Source organism: Tyto alba, unplaced genomic scaffold (genome assembly GCF_018691265.1).
Source record: "Tyto alba isolate M040663 unplaced genomic scaffold, T.alba_DEE_v4.0 Super-Scaffold_7, whole genome shotgun sequence".
NCBI lineage: Eukaryota > Metazoa > Chordata > Aves > Strigiformes > Tytonidae > Tyto > Tyto alba.
The window spans coordinates 40,337,248-40,352,889 of NW_024881328.1; positions in this window are offsets into that span (position 1 = coordinate 40,337,248).

Consider the following 15,642-nt stretch of genomic DNA (forward strand, 5'->3'; position numbering starts at 1 on the left):
GGAGGGCAGCGGGGGAGAGATTTTCATTCTTTTCCAGGTAGAGGGGTTCATTTAGGGGTTTCAAGTTGTTTGTTTGTTTGTTTGTTTATTTTCCTGATTCTTTAAGCGGGGTGTTTATATCACATACAAAGTGATTTAAGAATGGAAACTGGGATTCTGACATGTTTCCTGATGCCAGAACTTCAAGAAAAATGAGAACTCTCATGAGACCCGTGACAATGTGAATTGGCAGGCAAGTAGCATGGGACAGACACCGGTTCGCAGGAAAAGCTTTTGGAAGGGCAACACCAACTTGAAAGAACTGAAAACATGTTCTTCATCATATTTTGAGATGTCTGGCAGAGATTTTCACAGATGCCCGAAATGCTGTTCATGTTACCCTAAATCCTTTGGAAATCCCAGCCTGACACCCTGCCGGGGAAGTTCTGCAGCACTTCTGGGAGCTTGTCAGGGCAGCTCTGGAGTCTGGATTGGCATTTTGGGATGTGCCACGAGCACTGTTGAATGGGGCTGTGGGACCTGGCTTGGGACACCAAGCATGGTGTTGCCAGCTCTTGAAAGATGTTACTTTAGGCAGGGTTGGAGCTATTTTGTCTTAATGAGGGATGTTCCATCTCCCCAGCTGATGTCTTCCCTTCTCAGAGGAAATCCCCCTCTAACTGGCTGCTTGTGCAACTTATTTTCCTCCTTTCAGAGGTTAAGCAGCCCCCAAAGACCGCTGTGGGCAATAGGCAAGCCTTCTTTTCCTCCAGCTCACAGCCCCATTCTCTTTGCATGGAAGGAGATGGGATCCTGCAGCTTCTCCCCAAAGCAAAGATGAGAGAGCTCCAAAAGGCCCTGAAAAGGGGCATTTGCACTAGAAGGGATTGCTGCAGGGAGCCTGGGCAGCACAGGGGTTTGCATTGCTGAGCACGGGGGTGACATCACCCATCAGGAGCCAGGAACCCCTTCCACAATTAACAGGGGAGAATTAACAGTGCCTGCAATCATGTGCAAACCTGTGCACATTAGGCATGGACAAAGGAAGGAAAAAAGTTACGACAGCTGGAAAAGCGCAGTTCCTTATGACTGTTATTTTCTTTTTAATTTTTGCGTTTTGGCCAAAATCCCACCCAGTGGTGGTGAGGGAAGGCTCCTAATTCTAGTGGCTGTTTTTATTTAGTCATTACGGGTTTCTAACAACAATTTGACTTGAATAATAGAGTTTTTTTTCTTTTAATGGAAAGACAACGGTTGGTTATGTCCATGTTGTTAGCATAACTTACATCTCCCTCCAAGCCCAGAAACAGAATTGAAACCCTCCCTTTTTCCACAGCAGTCTTAAAGGTATTAAAGCAAAGTTAAATAACAGTGATATCACCACCAGCAACATGAGGTGAACTTGGCCACAAACCCTGGTGTTTGAGTGCAGTTGCTTTTATTCTCTCCCAGTGAATATGGCAAATCACACCGAGTCTTGTTTGGTTTTAGGCAGGCCTGGTCAAAATCCAGAAATAAATGCTAGTGTTGGGTTGAGCTTGGCTGGCTGTGAGGAAGTTGAATACACTGAGCAAGCAAGCAGCTATTTATTATGATGATTATGGGGGAGTGCGTAACGGGTTGAAATTGAGAGTCACAAAGGGCTGAACTGAGCCAGGAGCATCCAGAAGGAAAATATTTTGGCTCCAAGCTGCAGTTTGTCCCCTGTTTCCTTCTTACCCCTTCCACCCAGCCTTACATGGAGCCAAGGAGTGTGGATAGGTCTTTGCTGCCAATTTTGAAGGGTTTGCTTTTATTTTTTTTTTTTTCCTCCTTCTCTTACTGTTGGTAACTGGATTTTTTGGCTGCACTCTTGGAGATGAGAGAAGCTCTCACTTTCACTTGTTTTTCAGCCCTGCCCAGAAGTTCTTGTTGGACGCCTTTTATACTTTCCAGCTTCTGGGGAAGAACTTGGGTCTTCTCCCTGTCTTCCTTCTCACTTTCTTTTCCCTGCTCTTCCACCCTCTTCCTTCCAGTAGTCCAGGTCTCCTGGCCAGCAAGATGTTCCTTGGTTTCTGATGTATTTATTTTAACTTGGCTGTTTCTGTGGCCCAGCAATATTGTCACTTCTCCTGTGGGACTTTCACAACTATTTCTCTTCTGTGGGTGGGAATCCAGCCCAGAGAGAGGCCCAGAATAAGGCATAAGTGCTGTTTCTGACTTATTCAAACACTTTGTGGAAGATAAGCTTCAAGAAATTTTAGTAAAGAGGGCTAGAGTTTCATTCTGTGTCAGTCAGTCAACTCACAATTAGTCTGAAGTCAGAGCCTCTTGCAGGTATGATTGTTACCTAGGGAGTGTTGCTAGTGAAGAGTTTTGGTCCTTTATAGGCATAGGTATTGATAAAATTTTTTTCCTCCCAAGTCACTTCTGTTGGAAACCTCTAACTGTAGAGCCAGGCTGAGAAATGGAGCTACCTCAGACCTACATGTCATTGCTTAACTGTTTCTGATGTGGCTTTAGGTTAAAATCTAGATGTGCTTTGATTAATTTTTGGTTGAAAGATGGACCTCATGGCAAAGGACTTTACCAACTCAGAGAATTTCTGCTCTGTCATTAGTACTTCGAATTAATTCCTTACTTTCAAATGCTGATTATAGTGGACTAGACCTTTTTTTTTTTTTTTTTCCCCTGGCAATCAAAACTGATAATAGTCTGAGTCTGCATATGTTTTTTGATTATAGTCCTTGTTCTGGTTTTGTGGTTGCTTTGCCTCTTGGACTGGCTTGGAGTTTGTATTTTCAGTCTGTACTGAACTACCTATCCATGAAATCATGGACCATGCTTTCCAACACTCATCACTTATTTCTTTTACCTTTCTTACAGTATTAATGGAATTTGCAGTGTTCCTTATTATTGAGATGATGAAAGATTGTAGTAACAATAAATATACATGGTTTTCATGGGTCATTTTATGTAATTCTTTCTGCCATCTATACTGATACAGTCACACCAAAAGACTTTCTATGTGCAAATTAAATTTCTATCAGGGATAGTATTTAGTCATTAATGTATGTATGATTGGCATAACTAGATACGCTGCAGGAGCTTTTCCACTGGGACATCATAAGTGAAAACAAGTCAGCTTGTCCAAAACAAGGAGCCATGCCCACGTTCCAGGAATCCATTTCAATAATTCCAAGTGCTTACACACCAATTTAAAGCTTCAAAGTGTTTTGCAGGAAAAAATGATGATTCAAACACATCTCTTCTCTTGCAGAAGTCTCCTCTCAAGACCAGCAGGTGCCTTTGACTGGTGTGTGGGGAGGGCATGGCATCGTAATTTAACCTACACTTTCTTGTCTACACCTCTCCTGTAAAGGCATAGGAGCAGTCGCCAGGCAGGCACTTAGGCATGTAATGGATGGAAAACTAAATCCCTTACCTCATTGCAATAAGGTGATTGCAGTCCAGCCTGTTGAACAATAAAATTAATGTTTTTCTTAAAAGGAGCAGGATTTGGCCCTGTTAGCAGGTTGATCTAGGGACTTTCCAAACTGAGTAACTATTAGCATTTCCTTTTCATAGATACGGAAACAGAGAAAAAAAATGATGTTTCAAAGGAAATAAAAGCCTAAACAGTTTGACACAGTCTGGGGAGGAAATATGATCGTTATGTTGTCCGGGATAGCTTCTGGCAACACCAAAAAAGTAGAGCATAATTCTTAAGTGAAGTAGGAAGTTTTGCGAAGATGCATAATATCTTGTGGTCATACACTAAAAACAAATACCCAAAGCTCTTGATGATGCATCTGGTGTTTGTACTCACTGAATATGTCCCAAGCCAGCCATATTTATTGGAGTCACATTTTTGCTTAGCCAGGTCATGCAGAAATTAAAGCAAACATTATCTACATATGTATAATCAAATTTGGGTATTCAGCTGGCTAGATTAGTATAAACCCCCTTGCTGTCTATTCCATAGGTGAAAGATTTATAGGGACAGGTAGAAGCTTCAGAGCCTGGAGATATACATGCCTTCTGCATTGGATTATACTCTCCAGATTTATACACAATGTGGAAAGAGGCTATAGCTAACTTTCCAGGAACAGCATTCATATTTTCCGTAGAGTGCGTTAGTATAAAATGCAGATTACATGCACATTAAATGAAGGGAAAGTTTTTGACAGTATGTCTCTTCAATTAATTTATAATCAGAAATGTCAAGTATAACACTGAAAATAAGTGCTACACATGGCATTTATCTCCTGACTGACACTTCCTTCTCACTGTTTTCAGGTTCTGTTTCAGTGGTGTGCAGGGACGTGGAAATGGGAGGCTATAAAGGGCCTGTATAAGTCTCCTGTCTTTAGAGAATATTTTGGTGAAGCATGGCTTCTAAAAATTACTCTTTTTTTTTTTCCTCTGGCAAATAAAACAGCCTGAGACATTTCTTATATGGAAAGCCTTGATGGAGAAAGCAAAAAGGGGAAGAGAGACACATGCCTTTGATAGGATTTTTTTATAGAAGATGGAGCATCTGTGCATGGGAAAGAAATATTTAGGACAACGAGATTCTAAGTATCATAGGAAAATCAATAGTATTTTACCAGTGTTGTTGTAAGATGACTCTATGGTAGAGCTTTGGGCTCTGGAATACTGGTGTTTAAGCACCTCTGAAATGCCCGGGGCTCAGGTCAACGTACGGACATCTACCTCCCATGTGTTTGAGACTTAAGATTGTTTGACAGGCCAGGTTCAAGAGACTTGTGAGCCTAAGTCTCATTGAAAGACAGTACAGCTTAGGTTTCTTAGTACCTGAGTCTACACAGACATGTCATTTAGGCCCCTGGCTCCTGTAGGCACATAGTGCCTGGTAGCAACATTGCCAAGGGGAAGGTGGGTCAGCTGGGGGAAGCAGCATTAGGCTAGAGGCAACCCAGCACACTGAATTTGTTGCTGTTGTTGGCTCACAGCTTAGAGATCTGCAAGGCATTTTTTGTAGCTAAAAGGCTCAGAACCTGACCCTGCAAAGATTAATTAAAATGTCTAGCTTTGCCTGTTGCAGTAATTCCACTATTTGATTTACCTCGGCTGTCACCTGAATAAAGCTAGGCATGTGCTTTGTCTCTCCGGAGCCCGCTCCCCGCACCTCTGTGAGCAGCATTTAAATACATCAGTATCCTCAGCCTTGCCACTGGGAAAGTGTGTATGAATAAGCTGCATGACAGGGTCATAAATTACATGGAGAGTAGAACAAATCTTGGCAGCAGATCATAGCTGCTGGAGAGATGAGAGCTATGGCAGACACATGAGGAGAAAAGGAAAGGAAGACTAATATTTAAGAGGAAGGCAGAAATTTTACTACTAGACTCTGTTCCATTGAAATGAGACCATTTCTGACCTTGGTTTCTTTGGGAGCAGGCTTGGTCTCCTAATGTCTGTTTAATGTTTTTCTTTTTGTCTAACCTCTCAAGGAAGGACTGATGCTTTAAGGCCATTAGAAATTCTGCCTTCTTTATAGAAAAGCCAAAATCAAAACCATAAAGTGCAACTGATTTTTAAGCAGGCCAGAGCAATCCCACAAAAGTGTATATACGATGCATGCCTATCTCTGAATCCATGGGCTGCAGCTATATCCTTAAATTTGTGTGTCAGCCTTCGTGGGCTATGGGCCAAAATACTCTTTCTACATCTAGCGTCCATCACAAAGTCTAAACACCATTACTGTGTAAAATTAACGTTTTTCTTTGAAGTTTCATAACCTTATAATTCTCATAAATGTGTTTGAAAACTGTAGTGTGACTTTAAGACATGCTTGGAAAACCTTCAAACAATTACAAATATGCACACAAAAAAATCTGTGCTTAGATGAGGTAATCCACAAGAGGGTTTCCATTTGGCCTTTTGAAAACCAACTATTTCATATATAAATGTCAATGTTAATTAAAAATCAACAAAGCAGGAAGTAAAAAGCCATAATGCTGTATTGGTTATGATCTGAATATACTGATTAAGTCCTACCCCATTACTTAGAGTTTATTCCTGTTCTTGGAGACAGTCAAGTTTTTTAAAAGAAAAAAACAGATATGCACCCACTGGAGGATGCAGTGCATCAGATGATTTCATATTGAAGTGAACATGTGGAGAACAATTTTCAATGACATTGTGGGTCCTTGCATGATGCCCGATTAATAATGAAAATTGAGTGTCCTAATCCTTTTGGCATCTGTAAAAATCCCTCCCATGATTTAAGCATCTTGGCCAAAGTCCTCTCCCTGGAGAGCTGCTGTTGTCTGCGTAGGCTTATACCATGAATCAGTGAGACCTCATGAGTTAATATGTGTGTGCTTGTGCTCTTAGCTGGCTTTTATGAGTGGTACTAAATGGCTTTTTAGATCCGGTCCTCAGATACACAAAATGTGCCTTCCAACACTGCTGCTTATATCCAAGCTGCTGGAGGGAATAGGAAATGGCCTGAGCTTAATCCATCCTCAAGACAATCTTAAAATGATTCATTTGCGGTTGTCCTCAAGTGCCACACAGCAGGTTTCACTACTACTGAGTTTTTCCAGAAATCTGCTTCTTTATTACTGCTACATACATTACTGCATTTTTTTAGGGATGGAAGTATATGCCAGTGCATTCAGGGCACACTTCACTACCTCACTAGTGAGACAAACACTTGAAAAAGTTCCCAGATCATAGCACTTTACATCAGAAATCATGTACAGATAGAATTAATTGCAAAAAACATGTGCTATAGTATGTCCAGTGCTATGCACACCATTTCCTTTTATGACTGCACAGGGACACCTCAAACATGCCTCAGCTAAGGGTGACTGCTTACATCTTTAAGTCCTGCTAGGTCAAATTGCCTCCTAAATGGTAGACACAGTGTAAATAGAATGGTGAAAGCTCACCTCCTTTCCCAGATAAATTATCTGTCCTGGGGACAGGATGGGGTCAGAACGGTGTGTGCACACGTGGAAGTGGTGGGGTGTGTTAGGTGAATGGGAGCCCCAGGGTAGGAAGCTGGCTGGCAGAACGAGGTCCCCCAGGAACGAGGGGGATGCTCAAGGTTTCCATCCTGGGTGCTGCAATAAACATGACTGAAGTCTGCGTTGCCTGCCTTGTGAGGTTTAGGAAGTGGAAAGGAGACTGGTACGTCTCAAACAAGCTAGTTTGCATGGTGCTCGTTATCGATTAGTGTCTTTTTATGCTTCCGTGGGGTTTAAGGCAAGGAGGAGCTTGCCAATCCACACGCTTCCCTGAGGAGAAAAGCTGGCATGTATGAGAATGAGAGCTTTAGCGCTGCCGTAGGCTGCTGTGATGAATGTCACCTTCCCCGTGCTGCTTTCTTGCCCGTTTGATCTGACATGCTGCCTGGACTGGTGCCCAAAGGTGGAGAGAGTAGGGCTGAGAAAGCAGCCCTGTGTACCTCCTGTCCCACAGAAGTTATCCACTGGATTTCTGAGGATCCTTTTTAGCACCTGCATGTGAATGCAGCTGGTCTTACCGGCCGATCAGCACCTAACCCTCCTGCTATGCTGCTGAAGTCATTGCCAGTGCAAGTTCTGCCATAGTGTATGTGACTAGGGGCTGTGATTATGTAGTTCTTAGACAAGCGTGTTCTTGTTTGCATACGTAACTCCAGTGAGTTCTATGTTTAAAGAGGAGATTCATCTCCAGGGAAGGTAACACTCTGACATTCAAATGCCACACCACATATTGGTCACTGATTGGTTTTGCCTTATTGGAAGAAGAGACTTCATTTATAAAACTTGAAGCCTTGATGTTGATTTTAAATCCAAGCATAGCTTCAGAGTGTTTTGATCTGGGACTTTAAAATTTAGATTCATATTCAAATTTGCATTCATGCACCTACTAGATAGTCGTGTTGTATAAATTCTGTATAGATGGACAAATTATATAATGTTCATTGGGAACTACAAGACATGACCTTGTTAAACTGGTGCTGGAAGAGCCAACAACAGGGACAGCATCACAAGCATCACCCGTGAGTGATAACTTCCAAAAGTAAAGTTTTGTATAGGGAAAAGGCTCAGCAAATGCCCATAACTGCCTGGAAATTACTAGAAATCAGTCTTCCATCTTTCCTGCTGCAAGGGAATCTGAGTGAGGCTGCAAGCAACTGCTGAATCCTGCAAAGAAGAAAGGAAACTTTTCACCTGTCACCATTTGCAAGTTGCCAGAGGCAATGAAAGTATAAATACAATAACTCACTGCAGTAGCAATAGCTTTGCAGTGAACTGCACAGTCACCCTAAACACCCGTGTTATATTATAAGGGTATGCTGAGCATGATGAATGCTTCTGGTTTAAAATATTCCAGAGAGAACATTTTTTTATCTTTCTCCTTTTCCAGACTTCTACCAACTGTATTTGCATCTAATAAAATCCAGATGCTTCTTGAAATAAAATTGCTGCTATATCGGATTGCAAAACTTCTTTTAAAATTAAGGTTGTGACATTTTTAGCAAATGTTCCCTTTCGCTGTAGTGGACTCGGAGCAAGAAGCAGTAGATTTTATGATAGTGGAACCCAGACAGAAGGTGTTTATTCTTATCTGCTAACAGTGGTATTACTGCTCTGTGGTGCTGTAGTGGACAGTTTCTAACACAGCTTGTATCTAATATTTGTAGATGGATAGATCTTGGAAAAACTACTTCCTGAGAACAAGTCTGATTTCTCCTAACATAGTGTATACTTACCTATATGCAGCTACATGACATCTGAAAAATGACTATAGAGTGTCAAGATGACCTGAGGAATTAAAATAACAGTATACATGCGGAAATTTGGAGGCATACTTCTGAAGGAAGACATTTTTGGGTGCTATGTCAAGGAAGGTTATGAGGCATCATTGTGGTGGTTTGTGACACACTGTGGCAGAGGACCAAGCTAGACAAAAAGTGAATTTGTAGTGAGTCTATTATGACTACAATAATAACCATATTTTATGCTGGTATCACAGCCTGTTTTCATTTTGTTTAAAAGACCAAAGGCCTTTATGTGCAAACCTTGGCTTGCACATACCTGTCTTAAATCATCTCCACTACCACTACGGTAAAATACCTTGCCTCCTTCTGTATTTTGTATTGTCAGTGATCCCTGTGCACAAATACCTCTTCCAGGAATCCTCCTTTAACCACATCTCTGGTACACGCAGATTGCCCCCAACCTAACTGCACTATTAAGAAGTATGTTTCATTTTTTTTAAAGAACTGAGATATTCTGATTGCAAGAACTGGTCCCTCTGTGTTCAGAAGGAATTCACATGTGCCCAAGTGCTTCTGAAAACCTGTTTCCCTTTCTGAAACAAATGCATCTCAAATAATTACTGACTGCTTTTCCCTAGGGTTCCCTCAGGTCAGGTGCTACATGGAATAGCATGATGCTAACTATGCTCTCTTTTTATCCTCAAATTCTTTTCAAGTCAGAAAACTTTGGCAGCCCTTCCCTTTAAAAAGCTGAAAGTTTACAGGGAGAAAATTGGTTTTCAAGTTCATCTTTGCTGGGAAAACAAGCCTTCATTTTCAACAAACTAAATGTATCATTTATGGAGAGAAAAAAGTCAGAGAAATGTTTCAACTTAAATGTCATGGTAAATTCTAACAATAAATGAAAAATAAACGAGTTTGATGTCCATGAAAGTTTCTAGTTATCCTGATACTGAATCGAAAAATCAATACTGAGGGAATTCAGGAAGGAGAGATGTTAATGCAAGGATTGCTTCCTGCAAAGTATATTAAAGGGCCATGAAACCAGCTGTCTATTTTGGATGTTGTAAGTGGAAATGACATAAGGTACAATAAAGAAAAAAAAGATGGAGATCTCCGCTCTGCAGATCCTAATGTCAACCACTTAGTCTGCTAATGTGTCTGTGTGTACGTAAATGCATGCTAGTTTGTTTTGAAGGTACTACTGTACAGAAGATAAAGAACATTCGGTGTCTCTAGTGTATTTAGATTTATAAAAAACTTACCCTGAGAACAAACACAGAAGATTAACTGAGTCTTCAGACTAACTCACTGCATTTCCCCCTCAAAATAATATACTATTTTTCAAGAGCTGTCATTTCTGTCTCCAGATAAATATATACTGATGAAACGTGGGTGTGTATAGGTTGACAAGAGTCACAGCTTTTATTTCATACCAGCTGTGTATCTGCAATGTGATGGACATAAGTACTCTGCAAGGCTGTAGCAGAGAAAACTTAAGCCCATGAATTTCACTGGTTATTGTCCTTCACATTGAAGATGTTAGGATTCAACGTTTGAGATCTGGGCTACTTTCAAGTCTGTGGTAGAACTTCAAGACTTCAGCTATTAATCATCTTGACTGCAGAGGGGAATTGGATGTAGACTTGTTTACTGCAGGTACTTGTAATCATTGGAAAGTAAGGTTACAGGACTCAAGAGATCGCATGCTCCAATCCTGGGCTTGAATATGCCAGACGTGTAGACTATTCCAGCAGACATTGACCTGACCTTGACTCTAACCCCTCCTGTGAAGGAGATTTCTTCAATAACCCTCCTCAGGGCTACACCTTCCTCGTTCAGAAAGTTTTTCTTAAACCACCAGACTGAAAACTATACTAAATTATTCTCCTTGTTGATGTTCCTCAGTGGTCTCAGAGTGTGACATCTTGATTTTCTTAAACATGTCTGTGTACACACTTCAGAGCACTGGCTTTGTGACTCACTCTCTTTTCTTTCTTTCTTTCTTTCTTTTTCTTTCTTTCTTTTTCTTTCTTTCTTTTTCTTTCTTTCTTTCTTTCTTTCTTTCTTTCTTTCTTTCTTTCTTTCTTTCTTTCTTTCTTTCTTTCTTTCTTTCTTTCTTTCTTTCTTTCTTTCTTTCTTTCTTTCTTTCTTTCTTTCTTTCTTTCTTTCTTTCTTTCTTTCTTTCTTTCTTTCTTTCTTTCTTTCTTTCTTTCTTTCTTTCTTTCTTTCTTTCTTTCTTTCTTTCTTTCTTTCTTTCTTTCTTTCTTTCTTTCTTTCTTTCTTTCTTTCTTTCTTTCTTTCTTTCTTTCTTTCTTTCTTTCTTTCTTTCTTTCTTTCTTTCTTTCTTTCTTTCTTTCTTTCTTTCTTTCTTTCTTTCTTTCTTTCTTTCTTTCTTTCTTTCTTTCTTTCTTTCTTTCTTTCTTTCTTTCTTTCTTTCTTTCTTTCTTTCTTTCTTTCTTTCTTTCTTTCTTTCTTTCTTTCTTTCTTTCTTTCTTTCTTTCTTTCTTTCTTTCTTTCTTTCTTTCTTTCTTTCTTTCTTTCTTTCTTTCTTTCTTTCTTTCTTTCTTTCTTTCTTTCTTTCTTTCTTTCTTTCTTTCTTTCTTTCTTTCTTTCTTTCTTTCTTTCTTTCTTTCTTTCTTTCTTTCTTTCTTTCTTCTTCCTTCTTCCTTTCTTTCTTTCTTTCTTTCTTTCTTCTTTCTTTCTTTCCTTTCTTCTTCTTCCTTTCTTTCTTCCTTCCTTCCTTCCTTCCTTCCTTCCTTCCTTCCTTCCTTCCTTCCTTCCTTCCTTCCTTCCTTCCTTCCTTCCTTCCTTCCTTCCTTCCTTCCTTCCTTCCTTCCTTCCTTCCTTCCTTCCTTCCTTCCTTCCTTCCTTCCTTCCTTCCTTCCTTCCTTCCTTCCTTCCTTCCTTCCTTCCTTCCTTCCTTCCTTCCTTCCTTCCTTCCTTCCTTCCTTCCTTCCTTCCTTCCTTCCTTCCTTCCTTCCTTCCTTCCTTCCTTCCTTCCTTCCTTCCTTCCTTCCTTCCTTCCTTCCTTCCTTCCTTCCTTCCTTCCTTCCTTCCTTCCTTCCTTCCTTCCTTCCTTCCTTCCTTCCTTCCTTCCTTCCTTCCTTCCTTCCTTCCTTCCTTCCTTCCTTCCTTCCTTCCTTCCTTCCTTCCTTCCTTCCTTCCTTCCTTCCTTCCTTCCTTCCTTCCTTCCTTCCTTCCTTCCTTCCTTCCTTCCTTCCTTCCTTCCTTCCTTCCTTCCTTCCTTCCTTCCTTCCTTCCTTCCTTCCTTCCTTCCTTCCTTCCTTCCTTCCTTCCTTCCTTCCTTCCTTCCTTCCTTCCTTCCTTCCTTCCTTCCTTCCTTCCTTCCTTCCTTCCTTCCTTCCTTCCTTCCTTCCTTCCTTCCTTCCTTCCTTCCTTCCTTCCTTCCTTCCTTCCTTCCTTCCTTCCTTCCTTCCTTCCTTCCTTCCTTCCTTCCTTCCTTCCTTCCTTCCTTCCTTCCTTCCTTCCTTCCTTCCTTCCTTCCTTCCTTCCTTCCTTCCTTCTTCCTTCCTTCCTTCCTTCCTTCCTTCCTTCCTTCCTTCCTTCCTTCCTTCCTTCCTTCCTTCCTTCCTTCCTTCCTTCCTTCCTTCCTTCCTTCCTTCCTTCCTTCCTTCCTTCCTTCCTTCCTTCCTTCCTTCCTTCCTTCCTTCCTTCCTTCCTTCCTTCCTTCCTTCCTTCCTTCCTTCCTTCCTTCCTTCCTTCCTTCCTTCCTTCCTTCCTTCCTTCCTTCCTTCCTTCCTTCCTTCCTTCCTTCCTTCCTTCCTTCCTTCCTTCCTTCCTTCCTTCCTTCCTTCCTTCCTTCCTTCCTTCCTTCCTTCCTTCCTTCCTTCCTTCCTTCCTTCCTTCCTTCCTTCCTTCCTTCCTTCCTTCCTTCCTTCTTCCTTCCTTCCTTCCTTCCTTCCTTCCTTCCTTCCTTCCTTCCTTCCTTCCTTCCTTCCTTCCTTCCTTCCTTCCTTCCTTCCTTCCTTCCTTCCTTCCTTCCTTCCTTCCTTCCTTCCTTCCTTCCTTCCTTCCTTCCTTCCTTCCTTCCTTCCTTCCTTCCTTCCTTCCTTCCTTCCTTCCTTCCTTCCTTCCTTCCTTCCTTCCTTCCTTCCTTCCTTCCTTCCTTCCTTCCTTCCTTCCTTCCTTCCTTCCTTCCTTCCTTCCTTCCTTCCTTCCTTCCTTCCTTCCTTCCTTCCTTCCTTCCTTCCTTCCTTCCTTCCTTCCTTCCTTCCTTCCTTCCTTCCTTCCTTCCTTCCTTCCTTCCTTCCTTCCTTCCTTCCTTCCTTCCTTCCTTCCTTCCTTCCTTCCTTCCTTCCTTCCTTCCTTCCTTCCTTCCTTCCTTCCTTCCTTCCTTCCTTCCTTCCTTCCTTCCTTCCTTCCTTCCTTCCTTCCTTCCTTCCTTCCTTCCTTCCTTCCTTCCTTCCTTCCTTCCTTCCTTCCTTCCTTCCTTCCTTCCTTCCTTCCTTCCTTCCTTCCTTCCTTCCTTCCTTCCTTCCTTCCTTCCTTCCTTCCTTCCTTCCTTCCTTCCTTCCTTCCTTCCTTCCTTCCTTCCTTCCTTCCTTCCTTCCTTCCTTCCTTCCTTCCTTCCTTCCTTCCTTCCTTCCTTCCTTCCTTCCTTCCTTCCTTCCTTCCTTCCTTCCTTCCTTCCTTCCTTCCTTCCTTCCTTCCTTCCTTCCTTCCTTCCTTCCTTCCTTCCTTCCTTCCTTCCTTCCTTCCTTCCTTCCTTCCTTCCTTCCTTCCTTCCTTCCTTCCTTCCTTCCTTCCTTCCTTCCTTCCTTCCTTCCTTCCTTCCTTCCTTCCTTCCTTCCTTCCTTCCTTCCTTCCTTCCTTCCTTCCTTCCTTCCTTCCTTCCTTCCTTCCTTCCTTCCTTCCTTCCTTCCTTCCTTCCTTCCTTCCTTCCTTCCTTCCTTCCTTCCTTCCTTCCTTCCTTCCTTCCTTCCTTCCTTCCTTCCTTCCTTCCTTCCTTCCTTCCTTCCTTCCTTCCTTCCTTCCTTCCTTCCTTCCTTCCTTCCTTCCTTCCTTCCTTCCTTCCTTCCTTCCTTCCTTCCTTCCTTCCTTCCTTCCTTCCTTCCTTCCTTCCTTCCTTCCTTCCTTCCTTCCTTCCTTCCTTCCTTCCTTCCTTCCTTCCTTCCTTCCTTCCTTCCTTCCTTCCTTCCTTCCTTCCTTCCTTCCTTCCTTCCTTCCTTCCTTCCTTCCTTCCTTCCTTCCTTCCTTCCTTCCTTCCTTCCTTCCTTCCTTCCTTCCTTCCTTCCTTCCTTCCTTCCTTCCTTCCTTCCTTCCTTCCTTCCTTCCTTCCTTCCTTCCTTCCTTCCTTCCTTCCTTCCTTCCTTCCTTCCTTCCTTCCTTCCTTCCTTCCTTCCTTCCTTCCTTCCTTCCTTCCTTCCTTCCTTCCTTCCTTCCTTCCTTCCTTCCTTCCTTCCTTCCTTCCTTCCTTCCTTCCTTCCTTCCTTCCTTCCTTCCTTCCTTCCTTCCTTCCTTCCTTCCTTCCTTCCTTCCTTCCTTCCTTCCTTCCTTCCTTCCTTCCTTCCTTCCTTCCTTCCTTCCTTCCTTCCTTCCTTCCTTCCTTCCTTCCTTCCTTCCTTCCTTCCTTCCTTCCTTCCTTCCTTCCTTCCTTCCTTCCTTCCTTCCTTCCTTCCTTCCTTCCTTCCTTCCTTCCTTCCTTCCTTCCTCACCAGAATAACAGGAGTGGCATCACAGCCAATCAGGCAGAGCATGGGAATCATCATCTGGGTCTTGCCTACACTATTCTACTGCTTTTCTCCATTCCTACAGCCCAAAATGAGAAATGTAATTTTTGACAACAGCATCTCACCGATTTTTTTATGATCTGAAGTTTCTATTATCCCTTAATTCTTTGCTAGAGTTCTGCTGCTGAACCACATAAGCTCCCTTTATTGCTGAGCAATCTCCACTTGTTTCTATCAGATTTCATCTTATTGATTTCAGAGGTGATGTCAAGATTGTTTTGGATTCAATATCCTTGAAGTTCTTGGAAGTTTTGGTGACTTTGGGCCACACACAAATGTCATAGTTAGGTTCTATTTATTCTTGACAGCTGTACTAGGGAACCATGCTTTAATTGGAATAATTTGAATTTTTAGCTTAAAGTCAGTCCCTGAAAAAAGAGCATTCATGACTGAAGAAATTCTAAACATAATCATATTTAATGCAATCCTTATCCTACCTTATCTCCTCTTTCTTTTGATTTTTGAAAGAGATCAAAGAAGTGATTTATTCATAGTCTTTATAAGTGAGCGCTAGCAGTTATGTTCAATGTGCTAATAACGTGCAGCAGCAAAAGAGAAATGAAAACTGGATTATGTGGCAAATGTTTGTTTTTTCCATGCATTCTAATTATTTGCTGTGGATGTATCATCCCAAGAAATATGTAAAGTTTACATACAGTGTAACAGACGGAACAACTTTCAACAAAAATTCCTTTCTTTCTGGCTGAGCTTCATAAAAACAGCAATTCTGCTCCTAACGCAAACTGCAGTTTACGTGCCTCATGTACATGTGTTTGTGTATATGTGTGTCTTTTGAAAACAAACCAGGGTGAATCATTGGCAGAGCCTAGAATAGCAGTCTCACGGAAAAATCAGTTGCCGGCAGGCAGGTAGGGGTGGCAATTTTTTTCTTACTTGCATGAATCTGAAAGATGTTTTTTTTCCCTTCGCATCGTATTCCTAACCAGTTGTGTCTGTTTCTGCATTCCCATTGGTATACTGAGAACTGATGTTCTTTTGTCAATAGGTTTTTAAATATAGATCCAGCCAGGCTGCTGATTTAACCATACTCTATATTGCAGCCCATGAAAATATTTGGTAGGTATTCAGTGGGGTAACTACGTTCACTTGCGAGAATTTGTACCAGTCTTCTCCATTATAGAAACTAGACTGCCCCGGTACCCGCAGCCACCAGTAACACTGAGTATG